Genomic DNA, 22,046 nt, shown 5'->3' with positions numbered 1-22,046 from the left:
ATGACTTATTCTGAGTCAGAAGTCAAATCTAGGTTTTCTTGTTCTCCATCAACCAAATTCTGTTGTCTCATTTCCTATATAATTATTTGTTGGCAGTGTGCTCAAGTGTACTCACACCCACCCTGTGCCTATTGCCATTGGCCCTGTGGGTAACTTGCACATGAATTACTTGGGGTTACAGATTCTTTGGATTGGTGGATGAATTGATTCAATGAATTGCAAAGGTACACTCTGAGGAGTGAAGATTGATGCTAATTCCATGAAGGGAACTGAACACCAGAGGGCGCTCTGAGCATCCATCAAGCTCCCAATGTCTCTTGGGCTATCAGAGCCAGACTGCCATTCTTTCATGAATGGTGGTTGGATGGGAGCAGCTCAGATCTCACAGTTTCTAGGCCCCCAACCCACTGATCAGGTGACTATAGGCTTTCTCCTCCAGCTTTCAGGCAGGGGTTCTTAGTGGACTCTTCTGGACCCTCTTAGAATAATATTTTTAAATGCAGAAAGTGAAACACTGAGAATTCCAAAAGAAACCAATGATAGGGAAGTGGTTTGAGATCCATACATTTGTATGCGAGGGTACGTGTACATATACATGTGAATATTATTATATGCCAGGTCATAGGTCACACACATTAAGAACTCCTACTTTGCTGGTAATGGTAGAAATAAAACATGGCAAATGAATATTAATGCCCTTGGTGTGAGTGTTGTGAGCCTTCTGGTCCCCCTCCCAAAGCATCATGCAGGACAGAAGTCTTGAAGTCATTTCCCTGAAGAGAGAAATCAAGGCCTTTCACTCAGGATCCCCCTCCCCCCCAATCACCAGGGACAATCACTGGAGAAGCAATGCAGGGATCTGGAACATCCATCTTTGGGATCCTTTCTGAAAGAAGTGTGTATGGGTGGAACAAGCACAAGGTGCAGGCTTTGCAGTTCCTGATTCCTGGATTGGAGAGGACGTATGGTACCCTGGAAAGGGCACTGATATTCCAGGACCTGGGTGCAAATTCTGTCTCTGTGAGTTACTACTCTTCACGTTTGGGTCTCAATTTTCTCATCCATAAAATGAATGGGTTGGACTGGATGACCTTGAAGTTGCCTTCCTGCTCTAAGTCCTTTGGTCTTCCCACCTTGCTGCTACAAAGAATGTGAGTGCTCCAAAGTGATTATCTGCTCCTTTGACACCAGGCAGGGCATTTCTCCAGCGGTCGGGGCATCACAGTCCTGCCAAGGCAGTCATCAAGGAGAACATGGGCCATCACAAACTTGGGTGCCATTTCCCTAATCCAGTGATGGCAAACCCTTTTTGAGACCATGTGTCATGCCCTGCCCACCCTCACCTCAGACCCCATGCCATGGCACCCCCACATTACCCTAAACAGGGGAGAAAGTGCTCCCATTGAGCTGCTGGGCAGAGGGGTGGGTGAAGTGAAAAAATGTCCTCAGCATGGTGGAGAAGGGGAAGGGAGCAGCTTTCCCCAGTTCCTCTGCCTTTCTAGTAAAAAACTGGCAGGCGACAGCTCAAATGCCCTTTTGGGCATGCATGCCAGAGGTTCTCCATCACATCCCTAATCCCTAGCCCTAGCCCTACTTCTCTTCATCATTCCACTTGATTGAGCATTGCTCCCTAGGACTGAGTGATTGGAGTCTACATATAGGAGTGTTAGATCAATAACATGATCTGGCCTCAAAACACTGTGTGACCCTGGGCAAGTCACTTAACCTCTGTGTGCCTCAGGTTCCCCAATTGTAAAATGGAGATAATAATAGCATCTACCTTATAGCGTTGAAGTAAGGATTAACTGTGATAACATGGAAGATATTTTTCAACCCTTAAAGTACTATATGAGTGCTAGCTGTCGTTACTATTATTATTATGTCAATCACTTAAAGCACTGAACAATTTTCTGGGTTGCCTTCGGGCAGGGTATAATGAATTATAATTATTGATACACACACAGTAAAGTCTGTGGAACCCTTTATTTGCAATATCTTATTTGGACCTCCCAACAAGCATGTTAGGTTGCTTTGAGTACTCCTCTTTGCAGAAAGAGAAACTGAGGCAAAGGGAGATGGAGGTCTGGTCACATACAATGCCATATACTTGGTAAGTGTGAAAGGAAGGATTTGGAAGTAGGTCTCCCTGCCTCCAAGTTCAGTACTCAATTGAGTGTACAGTGTTGGCTCCAGGAGGCAGAGCCCTAACTGCCAGGGGGCAGCATATGTCCTCCCCTTTGCAATCCTCTAGGCTGCTGGCCCCAGGATGGGTAGGGTGGACACTTGGCAGGTCCTACTTTCTCATCCACCTGCAGGTTGCCACTTCTATGGTTCCAGTTCCGCCAGACTCCTCTTTCCTGGGATCACTGACCCCCAGACTGCATTGTGCCCCACTTCTTCCTGGGAGTTGGGAATTGTCCATGGTGCCAGGGGGCTGGGCGAATGGAGCTTCTGGAATTCAGCTCCCCTCTCTCCTTGGTATGATTCCATCCATCCAGGGCCTTGTCATACCTCTGCCAGGACCAGGGACCCACAACAACTTTCACTGGGGATCATGATTTTGTCCCCTGTGCCTCTCTGACTCCTGGCACCAGCTCGGATTGCCCTGGGTGCCAGAATTCCTGGTGGCGGCCCTGCCAATAACTATTGTGTTGAAGTCACCAGAACCTTCCCTCCTGGATTTTCTGGGACTATTTGCATTTCCTCATCTCCAAAATGAAGGGGCACTAGAAGAGTTCTCAGCCCCCTTCTTGATCTGAATCCGAGGACTCACTTCAAAGGGAAATCAAAGTGACAATCACAGTGAAAGCCCTTTTGTCAGGGTAGTGTCCTGACATGAGGCCCAGGGAGTATGCTAGGGATGGGAATGTCAATGTGCATTCTGGTCACCCAAGCCAATTTTGAGAGGCCTTCTGCTCTCCCTGGGTCTTTGCCTCTCTGGAGGTCAAATTGTAGGAACAACTGGTCTAGGGTAGGGGCAGGAGTGGGGCCATGACAGCAGCTGGTCCTGTGGCTTTGGGCCTTGGCCATGATTAGCAACTCCCCGAAGTTTAGAGTAAGGTGTCCCACTTAATTTCCTGACAGTTCCTCCCATGGGATCCCCAGGGAGACTCGCTTTCTCTTGTCTGTTCCCACAAACAATAGAAGGGTAATGGGCCAAACAGAGCATTATACTCTAATGAGCTCAGTCCTTGGAGAAGCTGATCAGTCCATTTGCAGGGGATTCTTTTTCCTTTTTCCTTTTTTTAAAAAAACTATTAAAGCTTTAAATAATCTTTAATTTCTGCCTGATGGTTACACCCCAATAGACCACCTTCTTTCCAAAGAAAAACATCTTGGCAAAACCAACTGCCTGAATCCTGGACCTGACAATGCATGTAGCCCTCTGGACCCCCAGATCCTCTTGTGCTTAATCTGAGTTCAGGCTCTGACCTCCCTTCTTATGGTCACTGTATTTTAATTTAAAATCCAGGAATTTTTGATTTTTTGTTTGAGATTGTATTTTACATAAAATCCAAGATTCTGATTTTGTTCAAGAAAAGATCTTCAGGAAAGAAGCTTGAAACTCCTAAATCCAGAGAATGAACTGTTGCAGAAAGATGCCAGAAAATCCACACTACATCAAGAAGATCAAGAATGAACTTTGGATTTGGTTGATTGAACTGAACTTTGATTGAACATTTATTGTAAATGTACACATTTATGCCAAAAGGGACTGCCCCTAATTTGGCTTTCTGTCAATGCGCCCAGCAAGACATTAGTTTTTCTTTCTTTCTTTTCTATTTCCTCCCTCACTATTCTAATTTCCTCTTAGAAAATTGAATATTGTATATATCTATAGTTAGAAATGCATTTAGAACTATAAATTGATTATGTTAAATGATCAATGGGGAGACTAGTCTCCCAATGATCATCAGGGGGGATTGTGAATCTTGAAATTTCTCAGACTTGTGAATGTTAAAAGATTCTCAGACTCTACCTTAGAACATTTGGTTAAGACCATTCCCCATTTTAAACAATGAAGCTACTTAGATCTAAAATGTGAGAACTCTACTTAGATCAGAAATGGGAAGACCTCTACTCCACCGGGACTTAAGACTGCTTTAGGGAAGAAAACTCCTTGCAGAACAATGAAAAGTACTTAAACCCATACTTAAGCCATGCCTATTTTTAGAAAGGGGTGCTAAGTACCTATAAAGATCAAGCAACTTGTGAATTTACAAGGAACAAAGAACTGGGAAACTTACTCAGAGCTTTCCTGGTGTGAATTACTCAAAAGTTCACACCTTCTTGTGAACTAAGAATGGTCTGTTCTTTGAAAAATGTCTACTGTGATTGGTAGATGTAAGGACTTAGGGGAGGTGACATAGGAGAAAACCCACTATATAAGAAAAAGGAGAGACTGTTGAAAGGGGCTCTTGAGATATACAGGCTCTTGAGAGACAATCTCTAAGGAGGTCTTTCAAGGGAGGCTGACTCTGGCTGGAACTCCCTCTGGGGAGACTCTGTCACTAGAATCCTTGCTTGGACAAATCTTGTGGTGAGTGATTAAGGACTGACTGATCTTTCTCTTAAGAGCTTAGGCCTGGGTTGGCCAGGACTGGCCAGGGCCGGTTTATCCCTTTCTCATTATTCCCTTTTTTCTCTCTTTCTCTCCTCTTCTTTAATTCCTCATTGTATTAATTAATTAAAACCTGGGCTGGCCTATCCTTTTCTCATTATTCCCCTTTTTCTCTCTTTCTCTCCTTTTCTTTAATTCCTCATTTGTATTAATTAAAATCTCTATAAAACCCAGCTGATTTGGGTATATTTTAATAATTGGGAATTTTCCCCTGGCGACCACTTTATTTTTAATATAAAAAACATATCTTTGTGGTCACAATTTACTCATCCACTCTTTTATCAACTACAATTTAAGTCTTCCACTATTTTAATCACTACAGTTTATGGCCTCAACTATTTTAAATGCCACATCACGTATCTAGTTTGTTGTTGTTCCTTTCTTATAGACTCCAAGTCTTCTAGTGCTTCTCAGATCTGTTCACATTCACTGTGTCATGGCAGCTAGGTGGTACTGTGGAGTCACACAGCTAGTAAGTGTTTGAGGTTAGATTTGAACTCAGATCTTCCTGACTCCGGGCCCAGTGTTCTAGCCACTGTACAATGAAATCAACGAGTTGCTCAGATGATCTCTGAAGTCCCTAAATCTATGATCGACTGATCTCAGCCCTGCCAGAGGTCACCTAGATCCAGAAGCAGAGGGAAGGAGAGACAAATGCTAGGAGTCTGAGCAATGGGATCCTTCATGGATCCCAAGCTATTTCTGCTCAGGAAAGTGACAGACCTTCATTTTCCAGTTTGTGGAGATCCAGACTCTCCCTGAAGAGCATCTTGGTCCTCTGCTGGCTGAATTCGCAGCTCATCTGCCTCTGGTTCACTCTCTTCCAGGGAGATTCCAGGGCAGATTGGGAGGAGCCCCTTCAGAACCAAAGAAGGCAATTGCCTTGGGGCTATTTGCTGCTCTTGTGAGCTGTCCTGAGTCTAGACTTGGTACTTCTTGTATCCGTAATGGAAGTAATCAGGGGATCCCCTCTGATCTGCTGGACTGGATCCAGGGGCATGCCTGATGCCCGTGCTCTGGTCCCTTCCCATGGGCCACATGTCCTCTGGCTCTGTGTTGGAGGAAGGATTACCATTTGGAGTGCAAGAGTCAAAAAATTCCATTGGCTCCCCATGACCCCCAGGATCTAATGCAGACTCTTCTCTTGGGCATTCAATGTAATAACTGCTAGCCTTCCTGGGACAGCTCGGTGGTGCAGTGGATAGTGCACTGAACCAGAGTCAAGGAGATTCATCTTTCTGAGTTCAAATCCAGCCTCAGACACTTGCTAGCTGTATTGAAATAGAGTAAGACAAAGACCCTGATCCATTGGCAAAGGTAGTAATCAATAAAGTGTATTTTCCCTTATAGCTTTGTCAGGCTGTAACAACAGTCGGATGGGGGATGGTTCCTCAAGGACAAGATAAGTCAGGTATAGGAGAAGATATACAAAGAATGTCTGTCCTCCCCAGTAGATGGTACATCTGGCTGGTGTCCCATAAGACTTGATGTCCCTGGTCAGTCTGCCCCAGGCCACGTTCCACTTATTTTTAAACTTAAAGCCATCTATCCTTCGTTAGCTTTGTATGAGCTTGTTTTACCTTTTCACCTCTCTCACGTATGTAAACCCATAAAAACTGTAACTTTGCCTCGGCGCGGCTTTCACTAGGAAGGCTGCCCTGGCCAGTGAGGTATGTATTCTTAATTGATAGATTAATAAACAAATAAATATTGGTTACATTCACTGAATGTCTGGGTGTCTGGATTTGCTTATTGAAGTAAACTACTTCAATATGATCCTGGGCAAGTCACATAATCCTGTTTGCCTCCGTTTTCTCCTGTGTCAAATGAGCTGGAGAAGGAAATAGCAAACCACTCCACTGTCTCTGCCAAGAAAGCCCCAAATGGGATCACAAAAAGTAGGACAAGACTCTTTGATCTGGTCAAACCAACCTTCTTCACACAAGGCACTCCCTCTACCATCCCTTCGCCTTTGTACTGACTATCTCCCAGGCCCCAAAGGCACTTCATCCTTCCCTCTGCCTCACAGAATCCCTCTCTTCCTTTAAGCAAGAAAGCTTTCCTTATCTCCCTAAAAGCAAGTGCCCTCTCTCCTTCCCAAACTACCTTCTGTTGACCTCCTTTGTATATATTTGTACTGATTTACTTTATATTTATGCCATTTACATTTTTACATGTACTTGTCTCCCCTTGCTCACCCAGCATGTGAAGACTGCTTCGGCTGAACAGACGGAAGAAACCAACAAGAAGGTTCAACGGCTGAGATGGCGACACAGCAAAGCAGTGTGGAGTGCTCAGGGCGTGTTGGAGCACAAAGGACAACACGGCCATCCAATGCAGCTGAGGAAGTCTCCAGGTGTAATGACTTTTCGTGCCACTGGACCCAGGCTTCCAACGCCGAGAGAGTGGGACTGTCTCTGTGCATCGACTTTTCCACTTAAATCTCCTTCACCTACAAGTGTCTTTGTGCACACTCATCTATACACCATAGATGAAAACGCAAAAAGACAATAGTCATCCTCGGTTACCGAGAGACTACTACCACCAATACCAATATGTCTCCCCTATTGGAATGTAAGCTCCTTGAGGGCAGGGACTGTTGGATCCTTTGCCCTTGGATCCCCACGGTATCCCCTGGTGCTTCATAACTGATGGATCGAATGAGTGATTGTATATACTGTCTTCCCCTATAGACTCTAAGCTCCTTCAGGACAGGAACTGGTTGTTTTTTGTATTCTTAGCATGGCACTTGACACATAGTAGGTGCTTCATGCACGAGTGATTGAAGCTCAGGGACTGGTTCATTTTTGTCTTTGTATCTCTAGCACAATTCTTGGAAAAATAGGTGCTTCATAGTTGAGTGAGTGACTTAAGCTCCTTCAAGAACAGGGATTATTTTAGTTTTGCTTTTATATCCTGGCACATAGTAGGTCCTTTATAAATGCGTGTTGCCTGATTGATAGCATGTAGTATGTAGTAGTGGAAAACAAATGACCAAGACCCAAGGCAAGCCACTTTGAAGGCTTGGTTACATATATAGGATTATTATTATTATTATTATTATTATTATTATTACCAAGAAGAACTATTGCCTAAAAATTTCAAGATTCACAGGAGAAAACACATCTAAAGTTTCCTCTGTTTACTCTGTGGCTCTCTCCCATTTTGGCTAAGCTTGCAGTCATGTTGGGGGGAATATCTAATGAGAAAAACCAATAGTCAGTGTCGTTGTCCTCAAAAACCCTATGTGCCTTTTTAATGATCACACACACATTCCTTTCTTGGCATCTGCTAAGGGGGCACTGATGGGGCACCGTGGCTGTGAATATTCATGCAGATCACCCGGGGAGCCGAGGGGAAGTGTATGCCCTGGCATTTGTACTCACTGTCCCTGCTGAGAGGAGGTCACCTAACCTGCCACAGTTCCCCTGGGAAGGGTCCCCCGTGCCCTGATGGCAAAGCGACAGGGCCTCTTGAGGAGTCCCTCCTGGGAAATTCCGTCTCCTCAAGGCGGTGAGGCTAGGGAGTTCTTAACCTTTTTTTCTATCGTGGACCACCATGGCGACATGAAACCCTTCTCCAGAGGATGTTGCTATAAAAATTCACATTTGAAAGAAATGCTAAATTTCATTAGGGGTTAGTGAAAATGATGATGAATTTTTTTTTTGGCCATCAGAATTCATGGAGGCCCTGAAATCCAGCCATGGTCCCCTGTGAAGAGTCCCCTGTTTAAGTGACATATACGTGGGCAAGAGTGGTGGCCAGGGTGGCTGGCTCTTCCTTGAACACTCTTTGGAGTCAGGACCACTTACCCCCTAAGCATCCTTGGGCAGATTCTCTGGGGCTCAGTTTTCTCACTTGTAAAGCGAGAGGGGTTTGGACTTGATGACTTCCCTTCTCTCTTTAAAGCTATGGAGGATTCTATACTGACATCTGTTCCTCTGAAATTTCTGCTGTGCCTCATTCTGCCTTCTGGGGCCAAGCAAGACAAGTCAAATCCTGTTTGCCCACAACACATGTTCAGACGTTCTGAGATAACATCTTCTTCAGACTGCTCTCCCCTCTCAAATTCTGCTTGTCTTTAGCTCCCTATCCCCAATTTCTTCAACCAAACCTCATAGAGCATGACCTCAAGGCCATTTGTAAATGACCTTGTTCTCAACGGATAGAAGATGCTGAATTTCAAAACTCTATCATAGAGGGCAGCTGGGTGGCTCAGTGGATTGAAAGTCAGACCCAGAGACCAGAGGTCTTGTGACCAAATGTGGCCTCATACACTTCCCAGCTATGTGACCCTGGGCAAGTCACTTAACCCTCATTGCCTAGCCCTTACCCACTCTTCTGCCTTGGAACCAATACACAGTATTGATTCCAAGATGGAAGGTAAGAGTTTATTAAAAACAAACAAACGAATCAATACTGGGTACTGGTTCTAAGACAGAAGAGTGGTAAGAGTTAGGCAATGGGGGTTAAGTGACTTGCCCAGGGTCACACAGCTGGGAAGTGTATGAGGCCAGATTTGAACCTAGGACCTCCCATCTCTGGGTCTGACTCTCAATCCACTGAGCCACCCAGATGCCCCCACCCAGAATTGATTCTAAGATAGAAAGTAAGAGTTAAAAAAACAAGAATCTATGATCTGCTATTTTTCAAAACTCTAATAAACTATTTTTGCTGCTTCCTTCCCCATGGAGTTGGCTCCCAACCCAGGAGACTTTAGAACTGAACAACTACAGAATCTCTGAGTTAGAAAGACCCTAACGGTCTTTAGAGATAGATAGTTGACACAATAGAGCTAGAATGGTGGATGTGGAGTCATGGAGACCTGAACTCAAGGCCAGATGCTGACTTTTATATTTGTGGATCCCTGGGTGAGTCACTTAAATTCTGTATGCCTCAGTTTACTTATCTGTAAAATGGGGATAATAACAGCACCTACCTCACAGGGTTGATGGGAGAGCAAATGAGATCACTTGTTTAAAGAGCTCTGCAAACTTTAAAGTACTCCATAAATATTAGCTATTATTATTAGTCTTCATTCAACTGGGACCCTGTGTGGGATTGATTTACATAAAGCTGATCAAATACAGTGTATCAGGGGCTTTCCTGTCACCCCAAAGTCATATGTAAAATTATTCGTAAGCCCAGCCTAGGCCAGGAAAGCTCCCCTACCCTTTGCAATAGGTTTTTTACTTTCTGTGCTAGAATCAATCGGCAGAAGAGTAGTAAGGGCTAGGCAATGGGGGTTAAATGACTTGCCCAGGCACACACAGCTAGGAAGTGTCTCCGGACAGATTTGAACCCAATCTCAATACCTGGATCTTAATCCACTAAGGCACCTAGCTGCCCCCTAGGATAGTTTTTCCAACAGGACTGGCCCCAAGTAGAACTGAAGACTGCCATATTGGGTGCCTGTGGTCTCTCTTCCAGCTCTGAATCAATAATCCAGGGTGATCCTGATCATTTCATGGATCTTTTCCTGAAAGAAAGCCCAGGTTTTTCTCTTTAGGGAAGAAAGCAAGTTAGTAATGGAATTCACTCTAAAGTGCTTGTTCAGTACAATTTGGCTAACCTTTATTAAGCACCTACTGTATGAAAGGCACTGAGCTAAGGTGCCAGAGGTATATGACAACCCCACTGCCCAATAAGGAAACTTCAGTCTACTATTCTAACATCTGAATGTATTATTGAATAGCATCTCAAAAGAGGAGATCTGAGCAATGGTTAGCCCAAGGGGATAAATGGTAAAAGAATGGCTCTCGAATGGAAAAAGCACTATGGTACCTGGGTAAGAAAGAACTCAGGGGGCAGAAATTGTCAATGAATGGAAGCCGGCACACCTGTGACATTCCAGAGGCCAGTCTCCACCAAATGGCAGAACTGAGCTCACCATCTTGGAGCAGTCACAGACCTTGGGTAAAGTGACTGACAGACTATAAAGGAGTCTCACTTGTCTGGAAACAGAGTTATCTGAGGATAATGTAGTTAAATCTGGAAGGAGCCCTCTCCTCTTAGTTTATAGATGAGTCAACCAAAGCAACAAGAAGATAAGACACTTGTCTAGGGTCATACGACTTGAGCCAAGTCCCATAAGCATTTCAGGCTTCCTACTCTAGCTTCTAAGGAATAGTATAAGATGTCCTTCTTTTCAAGTCACAGAGAAGTCAACCTTCTTTTGCTCCTGCCATATTGGGGGAGCTATGCTTCTGGTTGATAAAGAGCTGAGGAGCTCTTCCTTATACACACTTTGTTCTTCTGTGTAACCCCTCTCTACATTTTTTAGAGGTCGGGTACCTCTTCTCCCATGTCACGGGTCTGTGTGTTTCTTTTTGGATCAATTTCTTGGGTTCTAAGCCAGGACAGATGGGACTGGTTTTGCATGGCTCTGGTAGAACAAAATTCCTTTGCAAGTCTTTGCCTGTATGCTTTTCTATAGGACTAGAAGGATTCAGAAGTGGCTCATTTACTAATTTACAGTGTTATACCAGTGTCAATTTAATAATAATAATCATCATAGTCAACATTTATAGAATTTATATACATTTATATAATTTAACACATATGACACATACTATATAATTTAATAAACAATAAAATATATAACATAATTTACATATATTTATATAATTTCAGGTTTACAAATCAGTTTTACAAATAATACCTCCTTTTATCCTCACCACATGCCTAGGAAGTATGTGCTATTATTATCCCGATTTTACAGATGAAAGGAAATTGAGGCATGTAGAAAATAAGTGACTTGTTCAGAGTCACACAGCAAATAAGTATCTGGGGCCAGATGTGAACTCAGGTCTCCCTTATTCCAAGACCAGGGCTTTATCCACACTAGCTGTATATAGGTCTAGAGCCACGGCTCTAAAATTGAAATTAAGTTAGAAGGAAATTAAGATTTCTCAGCTACTTTAATTAGTTAAGATCCCAAGGGACTTCCAGTCCTGACACAGCTCAGTAGTTAAATTATAAAACAAAAAGCCAAACAACATTTGACAGAATTCTGCTTTTTTCCCAGTAAGCACTTCATTTAGGTAATTATCATCAAACCTACACATTTTCTAATTTTGCAGTTTCCCCAAATTTTTGAGGCGATGACTCATGCTGTTAAATTACACAGATTGCTGGTTTTTTCCATGATACCCATTTGAATTTGTTTTGTTTTCATCTGTATCCAGGGTTTGTTTTTTGTTTTTGTTTTGGTGATGCTCAACTGAAATTTTTCTCATCCTGACCAACATGAGGCTTCAAGCTTCTTCTCTTTCTTCAAAGCCTTGATTTACTTTGGCCGAGTAGGATGAGATGATGTTCCTAAGTGGGCTCTCCTTCTGTTTCCTCTCTGCGTTCAGGTATTCGGACTGTGCTTTCACTGACTAGGAGCTGTGTCTAGCTCTGATATGTGTCAAAATCTAGCACACTATTGATGTCTGATAAAAGACAAGTCAGGGAATCATAGACTTGGAGTGGAAAGGTCTTTAGAAGACATCCCGCCCATCCCCTTTAATGACAATCTCCTCGACAATATACCCAAGTGGTCATGTAGCCTTTATTTTAAGATCTCTAGTGAGAGGCAGCTAGATGGCTCAGTGAATAGAGTCAGGCCTGGAGATGGAAGGTCTTGAGTTCAAATTGGACCTCAGATACTTCCTAGCTGTGTGACCCTGGGCAAGTCACTTAGCCTCAACTGCCTTGGCTTTACCACTCTGCCTTGGAACCAATACTTAGTATTAATTCTGGGACAGAAGGGTTAAAGAATTGTTTAAAAAAACAACACGTCACTAGTGAATGGAAACCAGCTACTTTCCTAGGTTCTTCCTACTTTCAGTTAAGTGTTTGGGAATTGTTTCCTTATATGAATTCTAAACTTGTCTCTTGCAACTTCTATCTGTTATTCCCAGTTCTGCCCTCTGGAACAAATTAAAGAAAAAACAACTTTTAATCTTTCCACAAAAGAATATTTCAAACACTTGAAGAAAGCTACCATATTCCCCTTCCTGTTCTCCAGTTTGTTTGTTTTTTCTGGTCCACCAAACCCATATGGCATAGTACCAAGGCCCTATACTAACCTGGTCACTCTCCTCTATTCAACCCCACCCATTACAGTAAGTTTCTAGAATGGAACATAGTAGTCTAGACCCATATTGGTGAACCTACAGCACACATGGCAAAGAGGCTGCTCCTTTCCCCCTCTCCACTGCACCTGAGGACATTTCTCCCATCACCTATCCCTGCTGCCCAGAAACCCAATGGGAGTGCTTCTTCCCTCCCCTCTCTGGGGTAAGGGGGTGGCTCACATGTGGCTTGAGGGTGCAGTTTGGGTACTCATTCTCTAAAAGTTTCACCATCACTGGTCTAGACTGACCAGAGGAGAGTACTTTGGAGTGATGACCACTTCCTGAATTTCAGACAAGATCCTTTCTTCATGTAAGCTAAGACTGCTAGGGTTTTTTTTTTTTTTGGTGGTGGTGGTTGTTGTTGTTGTTTCACATTAAAGATTTATTAAGTTTCTGATCCTCTAAAATTCTCAGATCTTTTTCAGATGAAGTATTTTCTAGTCATACCTTCTCTATTTTATACTTGGGAAGCTGGTATATAAGAATTTTTCCTTATTAAATTTCATTTAATTACTTTCAGCCATTAATTCTGGTTTGTTGAAACTTTAAAAAAATTTCACCTTTATCATTGGTGTGTCAGCTCACCCTCCCAGCTTTGTGTCATCATCAGATTTGATGATTATTTGATAATTAACATCCAAGTCAGTGGTAGAACTCTTCAGTAGTACAGAAACAAGGACAATCATGATACAAAACCATTTTCTGAATATGGGAAGGTCTTTGAGACAACTGGGTCCAAGTGCTATCAATAGCATCTTTAGCCCCTTTGGAATAAGTGATTTCCCACCATCCATTGGGGTTGGGTGCCTGTGGTGGTAGGCGAAGCTTGCATTAGTTTCAGTGTCCTGGAACAAGAATGGTAGGTGGACTGTGCAAATACAAGACAAAAGATAATTACTGGTAATCTCAGGAGCCATCATAGAAGGAGTCAAGAGGAATTACTCTGCAATTACTGTTGTTTCTTGTAGGACTATGTTATTTTCTTGCTACTAAATAATTACCTTCCATTTCTGCAAAGAAAGGTAGCTCTTCTGGGTCACAAAGATGAGGTTCTCACGAAGGAGAAGCCTCATGGAGTTACCTCAGATGCCTGTTTTTGAGGTTGCCCCATGAGCTCATTTTCAGTTTTGCTCTTCTCTTTGGCATCAAACCCCTTCTTTGACCCGTCATTAGATAAGTAAGACCCAGAAAGATGGACCGAAGGGGAAAAGTAAGTCTGCCAAGCAAGAAGAAGAAAACAAGTTCATAGAATCAACGTCTTCATGGCCTATCACTGTCCAACCTATCACTGAAAAGGAATTCTGTTGTTTTCAACCTGCTAGACAAAGGGTCAGCCAGTCTTTGCTTGAAAACTCAGTGAGGAGGAATTGACCACCTTCTAAGTCAGCCCACTCTGCTTCTAGATAGCCTTGACTGGAACTTTTTCTTTTTTTCCTTTTGATTTTATTTTTACTCTGAATTTAATAATGCCAAATAAGACAAGTGTTTCCATTGATTATGCAGAACAGAAGGAAAGGATTGTACATGACATTCCAAATCTCCACCATTTCCATCTTGCTTTTTTTTTTCCAGGATGTAAAAAACATGTAACTTTCAAAGATGTCCTGCTTGTCTGTGATTCCTTCTGTTTTCATCTTTTTTTTTTTAATTTTTTAAACCCTTACGTTCCTTCCTAGAATCAATACTATGTATTAGTTCCAAGGCAGAAGAATGGTAAGGGCTAGGCAATGGGGGCTAAATGACTTGCCCAGGGTCACACAGGTAGGAAGTATCTGTGCCAAATTTGAATCCAGGACCTCCATCTGCTGGAATTGGTTTTCAATCCACTGAGCCACTTAGCTATCCTGTTTTCTGTTCTTTTCTGATCTTTCCCTTCCTCTCTCTCTCTCTCTCTCTCTCTCTCTCTCTCTCTCTCTCTCTCTCTCTCTCTCTCTCTCTCTCTCTCTCTCTCCTCTCTCCCCTTTACTTTCTTCCTTTCTCTTACTCTCCTTCCTTCCTTCCTTCCTTCCTTCCTTCCTTCCTTCCTTCCTTCCTTCCTTCCTTCCTTCCTTCCTTCCTTCCTTCCTTCCTTCCTTCCTTCCTTCCTTCCTTCCTTCCTTCCTTCCTCTGTCTCTGTTTTCTGCTTTTTCTCTCTCACCCTAGCTCGCTCTCTCTCTCTCTCTCTCTCTCTCTCTCTCTCTCTCTCTCTCTCTCTCATCCTTACCACTGAATTGAAAAAAATTAACAATAAAGAAACAAAACCTTTGTAACAAATATGCATGGTCAGGAACCGTCCCCCCCCCCCCCATTTTGGCTGTGTCCAAAAAAGAATGTCTCTTCTGTATCTTGTATTTTGGATTTTTTTTCCTGACATCAGGCCCAAGTTGGCCTCTTTGTAACTTCAGCTCACTAGTTCTGCCTCTTGGGACTGATGAGAATAGGCTAAGCCCTCTCACACAAGGCTGCAGCATCTCTGATGGGGAGCTGTATTTCCTGAATCAGGGTGTGGAGCTAGTTTAGCCCTTCTCACGTATTAAAGGAGGGGGACAAACTAGTTGGCCACTGAGCTCTCTTCCAGTTCTCAATCTATGATCCTAAGAACTCTGGGTTCCCATTTCTTAGATTCTGCGTTTGCAGATCTCCATGCCTAGAACACTCCCTTCTTCCCTCTGGGTCTTAGACTATGGCTGCCTTCAGCATTCAGCTCATATAACTTTCTGTAGAAGACATTTCCCAGCTCCCCTGTGCCATTATCCCCCCCCCCCCAAGTTTTCCCAGCCTCCTTCAGGTTCTAGAATTCCTTTTTATCTTTGTATTCTTGGGAACCAGCCAGTGCTTGACTGGAGGGAGGGGAAGGGGTAGAAGAACATCCTTCAGGAGGGGAGAATGGCTTTGGCAAAGGTAGGAAGCAAACAGGCAGCGGTTGAGAGTGCCTAAGCCATTGTGGCCCATTCAGAGGGTGTCTGTGTGTATTGTGGGTCAGGATTTTCAGGAGATGATAAGGCAGTAAATCCACATTGGGTGGACCCAGGCTATGCAGGACTGTGACTATCAAGCTAAGAAATTTGGCCTTGATCCTTCTGGCTCCAGGCTTAAGTCATGGGCTGACTGGAGAGTGCTCAGAAAGGAGAAGAACCGTGGCAGCCAGTAGGCAATGGGCCACGGACAGAAATAGCATTGTCTCTGTGGGCTGGCAAGTAAAGAGGTCAGGAAGCCTACCCCTTTCCCCAGACTCCTTAGGTGGGGGTCTCCTGTTTTCTGTCTTCTGCTGAGTTCAGACTTGAATGACTCTAAACCAGCCCAAATCCATTGAACCATGGATGTGGAAGGCACCACTGGCTCTCCCATAGGGTGATGTGGGCCAAGGGTGGCCATGTTGACTCTCTGAAGGGACATAGAAAAGCAACATGATCCAGCTCACACATTACTGGTTCTAGGGTCTGAGGGTTCAAATTCTGCTTCTGGTATTTATTACCGGTGTAATTTTGGGCAAACTACTGAGTCTCCCTGGGCCTCAATGTTCTCATTTGTAAAATGAAGCGGTTGGATTCGCCGACTTCTGAGGTGTCTATAATTCTATAATGTCTATATTCAGATCTGTGCCTATAATCTTGGACGGAAGGAAGGAAGGAAGAAAGAAAGGAAGAAAGGAAGGAAGGATCCAAATCAGTCAATAAGCATATTTCAAGCCAAAACACAGTGCTTGTCCTCAAGGAGCTTACCTTCTAATGAGAGAGACAACGTGCAAACAGCTGTATGTACAAGACAAATGGGAGGCAGTTTGAGGGGGAAGGCACCAGCAACTGGAGAGAGCAGGATGGTCCCCCTGCAGATGGTGGGATTGGAACTGAGTCATGATGGAAGCCAAAAGACAAAGAAGATGGAGAGTGTTCTGGCTGTGGGAGATGATGGGTGCAAAGACAGATTTGGGAGATGGAGCCTGAAGGCCAGTGTTGGTGTTTCACAATTCTGCTCCTTCCCAGGTATCCTAGGATTAATCACTTTTCCAGGCTGTCACCAACTTTCTGGCAACAAAAAAAATCACCCTTGAAATTCATGTCACCTCAGAGGTAATCATGGGATGGAGAATATAAATGCTGGACGAGACCTTAGATGTCATCTACCCTCATTTCCTCATTTTGTAGTTGGGAAAACTGAGATCATGGAAGGGAAGCAACTCCCCTAAAGTTGTACGTTGAGCCAGAGCCTTGGTTAGAATCCAGAGAAGTCTTCTAACTCAGGTCAGGATGTTTTTTCAGGTTTTCATTTTGGTTTTTACAGTTTTTAAAAAAGGATTTTTATTTAAAGTTCATATTTTTTAATGTGTAGGAATACAATTATAATACTTTAATTGGGAGAGAGGAGCCTGATCTATCTTTTGTTTTTGTATCACCTTTAAAATATCTAAATATATACCACCCCCAACCAGTGAGCCATTCCGTGTGGCAAAAATTGAAAAAGAAAGAGGGGGAGAAGCAGCCTAGCAAAACAATTAGACAAATTTGACTGGGTCTATACATGTCATTTCCCATCCTCATAAAGGGATTTAAGTTTCAGGAGCAATTTCCCCAAATAAACACTGTGAATGAGGTAGTACAAATGGAATTTCTATTATTCAGAAAAGGAAACTGAGGTTCAGAAGGTTAAGTGACTTGCCCAAGGTCTTACAGCTGGTATGTGATAGGGCCAGGACTTCATCATCATCATCATTTTGTCATCATCATCATTGCTAGTATTTGTATGGCACTTTACAGATATTATTTGTAAAAGGCTAGTTATGGTCATTTTATTTGTTTCTCAAAATAGCTCTTTGAAGTAGGTGATCTCACTTACCCTATTTTAAAGGCGAGAAAATTAAGACTGAAGGAGGCTAAGCCAACTTGGCCAGGGTCCCATAAGTAGGAAGACAAGACTTGAACTCAGGTCTGCTCAACTCTAGGTCTAGCACTTTTCCCGCTCTGCCACCTAGCCTTCTCATCTCAAAGCTAACCCACATGCCATTGGGCCATGCTAGCTTTCCAAGCACTTGTCTAGGTTCTTACGACTAGTGAGCAGCAGAGTCAGTACTATAACTTAACATCTTCTGACTTCCATCTCAGCATCTCTTAACCTCCCAAGTGCCCACTCACAGTGGTGTGGACTGGTATATGGGTATAGCTAGCTGCCATTACAAATGCTGAAGGCTGATTAACAGGATAGTAGCAGAAGGGGCAGTGTTCAGTTGTTTCAATCATATCTGACACTTTGTGATCCCATCTTGACAAAGTTGCTGGAGCAGTTTGCCATTTCCTTCTCTAGCTCATTTTACAGATGAGGAAACTGAGACAAACAGAATTAAACAGCTTGCCCATTGTCACAGAGCTAATAAATTCCTGAGGTCAAATTTGAACTCAGGTTTTCCTGACTCCAGGCTTGGCACTCTATCAAAAGGGACCTTAGAGATGATCTAATCCAATTATTTTGCTGTTTTTCTTTTCAGATTAAGAAATAGAGAAGACCAAGCAAGGTTGACTTGCTCTTTGCCCTGACAGGAAGTAGCAGAACCAGACATAAATGAATATTTGTATTCTACTTCACTGGCCTCTAAGGAACGTGAAGAGAGAAAAAGGAAGCAGAAGTTCATAGCAGGGGGCACTTGGGTGACTCAGTGGATTTTGAGCCAGGCCTAAAGACGGGAGATCCTGGGTTCAAATCTGACCTCAGACACTTCCTAGCTGTGTGACCCTGGGCAAGCCACTTGACCTCCATGACTAGCTCTTATAGCTCTCCTGCCTTGGTACCAATACACAGTATTAATTTTAAGACAGAAGGTAAGGGTTTAAAGAAAAAAAAAGCCCATAGCAAACCTCCCATAGGGGGTAGATTGGGGTGGAATAGGAGAATGGGTGTGAATGACTCTGTGTATATCGATCAACTGGTGAAGAGAGGAGAAAGATGGAGATCCATGGATCAGTGTGCAGATGCAAGCTGTTTTGGATAGTACATAGGACAAAGATGCTGACCAAAGTGCAAAAGGTTGTTAAGATTGAGTTGCTACTCAATATCACTTTGCCTTCTTCCGCCATTTTGCTTGAAGTTGGTTTAGGAAATAGATTGCAAGCTGTATTGAAGTATGATAATGTGATCAGAAGACTTCTTCCATCCATCCTCTCTCTGGTCTAGCCAAAGGAAGAGCAGCTAATCATTTCCTTATTTCCTCTAATGATCATTTCTTTCTTTAAAAGATGAAAGAACCAAGGTAGGAGACGTCTCCTCTGAACTGGATTTTCACTTACAAGGTTGTTTTAATAGAAAAGATGGAAAACTGGAGTTTTGTGACTACACCATGGAAGAATTGTTAGAGTGGAGAGAAAAGCCTGGCCTAATTTCACATGGAGCCTAGGCTTTTAGAGAACAGATTTCATAGAGTTCACAGAAAGGAGAAGGAGGATCTAAAAAAAGGCTAAAGTCAGCTTAGCAAGGATAGTACACTTTCAAGAATGAAATGTTGAGGACACAAAGGGGGAAAAAAGAAGATAGTGGAAAGAGTTTCAGGTTTGAAGTCAGCCAGATTAATTACTTGCTACTTGTGTGACTTTGGGTAAGTCAGTTCACCACTCTGGGCCTCAGTTTCCTCATCTGTAAAATGAGGGAATTGGACTGGATGACTTCTAAGATATCACTCAGCTCTAAATCGATGACCCAAACTCTTACCAGGAATAAAAAGGGGACTTGTCTAAGGACATTGATGAGAATGCCCAGGAAGTTCACTGAGCAATTTAGGTGTTTAGAAGGCATATATTGAAGTGGGGGGGGGGGGGCTTTTAATGGAGGATGACTACAACCATATGTCATGGTTCTGCAAGATCATTGTCAGGAATACTAACACTCAGGAAGAACTGAGGCTGATAAGGGAAACCCAAGAAGAGCAGAAATGGTTGGATTTTTTTTTTTAACCTATGCAAGAGAAAGAAGAGCAAAGCAGTAGGACTGCTTTGAGGTGTGGTGGGATGATGATAGTGGACCACAGAGAGGGAAAGCAGAGATGCTGAGTCCTTTTTTTGTTTCTATTTTCTTTGCCAAGGAGAATGATCTCAGCATCAGAAACTACCAAAGAAAAATGGTAGAGACCATTGTCTGGAGGGTACTGGGATGCCAGTACCTCCTTCCTGGAATGGGGATGTGAGCGTGCCCCCTGGTGCTTTACAGATTGGGTTTCAAAGACTGGAGTTACCTCCTAAAGAATATCTTTTTTAAAAATCAGCTAATGTAACTTTCAGTTACATGTAGAAACAATGTTTGACAATTGTTTTCTGCCATTTTGACATTCAGATTCTCTTCCTTCCTCCCTCCCTGAGGTGATAAATAGTCCTATATAGGTCATATCGGGGCTTTCATGCAATATAGATTGCTAATGCCATAACACATACACTAAAAAACTCATGAGGGAATGAAATGGAAGATGGCGGGCTTTGATGGGCAATCAGATTCCAACAGATCCTTCTTTGGCTCTGGATGGCATTTTTCATCGTGAGTCCCTTATATTTTCCCAATGAATGTTTAACCAAGAATCATCCTCCCCCTATAAAAGGAACTAGTAGATGCCTCTCATTCTTTCTAGAACTTCCTCTCTCTCTCCGGGAGTGAATCAGAGGAAAGGAGAGAAGATACTTCTTCCTCTCTCCCACTGTCATTACAGCCCTGAAGTAGTAAATGGCGATTTAGTAACAATTTCACATAGTCTGAGAGAGGAGCTCAAGGACATCATTCCTGAGAAGAAGGTAGATTTTGAGTTTTCTGGGCATCAGCAGCTGAAATCTAACCCTCTAGCCAGGGAAGGAAGACTTCCTGGGCAGTGAAAGCTTTGGGAATTGCCTTGTGGGGAGCCCCAAGGTTGAGAGCTCTCAAATCCAAAAAGGATGACATCTTCTAGAGGTTTCCTGATGCAGTGGGCTTCTTGGAAGAAGAGGATAGTCCACAGAAGCCCATGAGCAGCTTCCCATTTGGGGAGATAGGCCACGGAGTTCCTTAGCTAGAGCAAGTCCCACAGAAAAGGGATTGCTTGTTCAACAGAAAGTATTAACCTCTAGGGGAGTCTAAACCACAACATGGCACTATGAGTCTGGATGGGATGGACTGTAAATGACCCCGATGGGAGGGAGAGATTCCACTGTAATGTCAGAGTATTGCCCTGATTGCAATTCTGAGTTTTAACTTTCTCCTTGAGAGGAACCATTTGACTATTCTCTCTTTCTGCATCGGTTTATTTTGTATCTTTTACATTTTCTATGAGCGGAAGATCAAGGTTGTCCCATAATCAATATGTACTTGGCACTCTAAGTGTTTCTTCAGGAGTTGGGCATGCTGTTATCCATCTTTGAGGAAATGTTTTCATTAGCTATACATGAATCTTTTTAGAGGCTTTTGTAGCACTCCAAAAAGGGGCAATGAGCCAAAGGATAGGACCTGACCCTTTAGGGTTAGACCCCACCTCCCCCACTTCCCCGGATCTTATCCATGTGAGCCAGAGGCCACAAATTGCCCAGAATTGAGTCCTTTGGCTTTTTTCTCTCTCTTTGTTCTAGTTTTTCTTTTAACTACAAACTTGACCTGCTTTTTGGATTTAGCACTTTTCAATGTAACATGTACAAAAATGTTACAAGTACAAACAGCCCAGATAGCAACATATTCTGAGAGTTTCTGGATATTCCTGGCATAATAGACCAAAATGTCCTTCTGGAATCTTGAGAGCAAAGAGGGTGCTTTCATATAAAACTTCAACACTCTTTATTAACAGGTCAGCTTTTCTATCAGCTTATCTAAATAAGTTGCTGGGAATCAGTAGCCCTCTGCATCTGGTTTTTGCCCTCCATCCTTCATCCCTATAGAGTTGTAGTTGTGTATCTTCATAGCTCTGTTGAATGAGCAACCTCCTTCCCATCAGACCTGGGCTCTGTCCAACCCACTCATTGGCTTTGCTCTCCAGTTTAGACCAGTTGGTAGGAACTCCTCTTTTCTTTCCAAGGAGCGCACTGCATCAGCAAATCTCTTTGAGAGGTTGGAATCCTGAAATTCTCAAATTTGGGAATAATTTTTAAATGGGTTTTTAATAAGTATCTTTTGTTCTTATATGAACCAAATTTCTCCCATATGCCTCTCTCTCTCTTCTCCCAAAGAGTTTTCGCTCATAACAAAGACTTTTAAAAAAAACTCTTACCTTCCATTTTAGAATCAATACTATGTGTTGGTCCCAAGGCAGAAGAGTGGTCAGGGCTAGGCAATGGGGGTTAAGTGACTTGCCCAGGGTCACACAGCTGGGAAGTATCTGAGTCCAGATTTGAGCC

The sequence above is a fragment of the Monodelphis domestica genome, chromosome 5 (genome assembly GCF_027887165.1).
Source record: "Monodelphis domestica isolate mMonDom1 chromosome 5, mMonDom1.pri, whole genome shotgun sequence".
Lineage (NCBI taxonomy): Eukaryota > Metazoa > Chordata > Mammalia > Didelphimorphia > Didelphidae > Monodelphis > Monodelphis domestica.
This window is presented reverse-complemented; position numbering follows the sequence as displayed.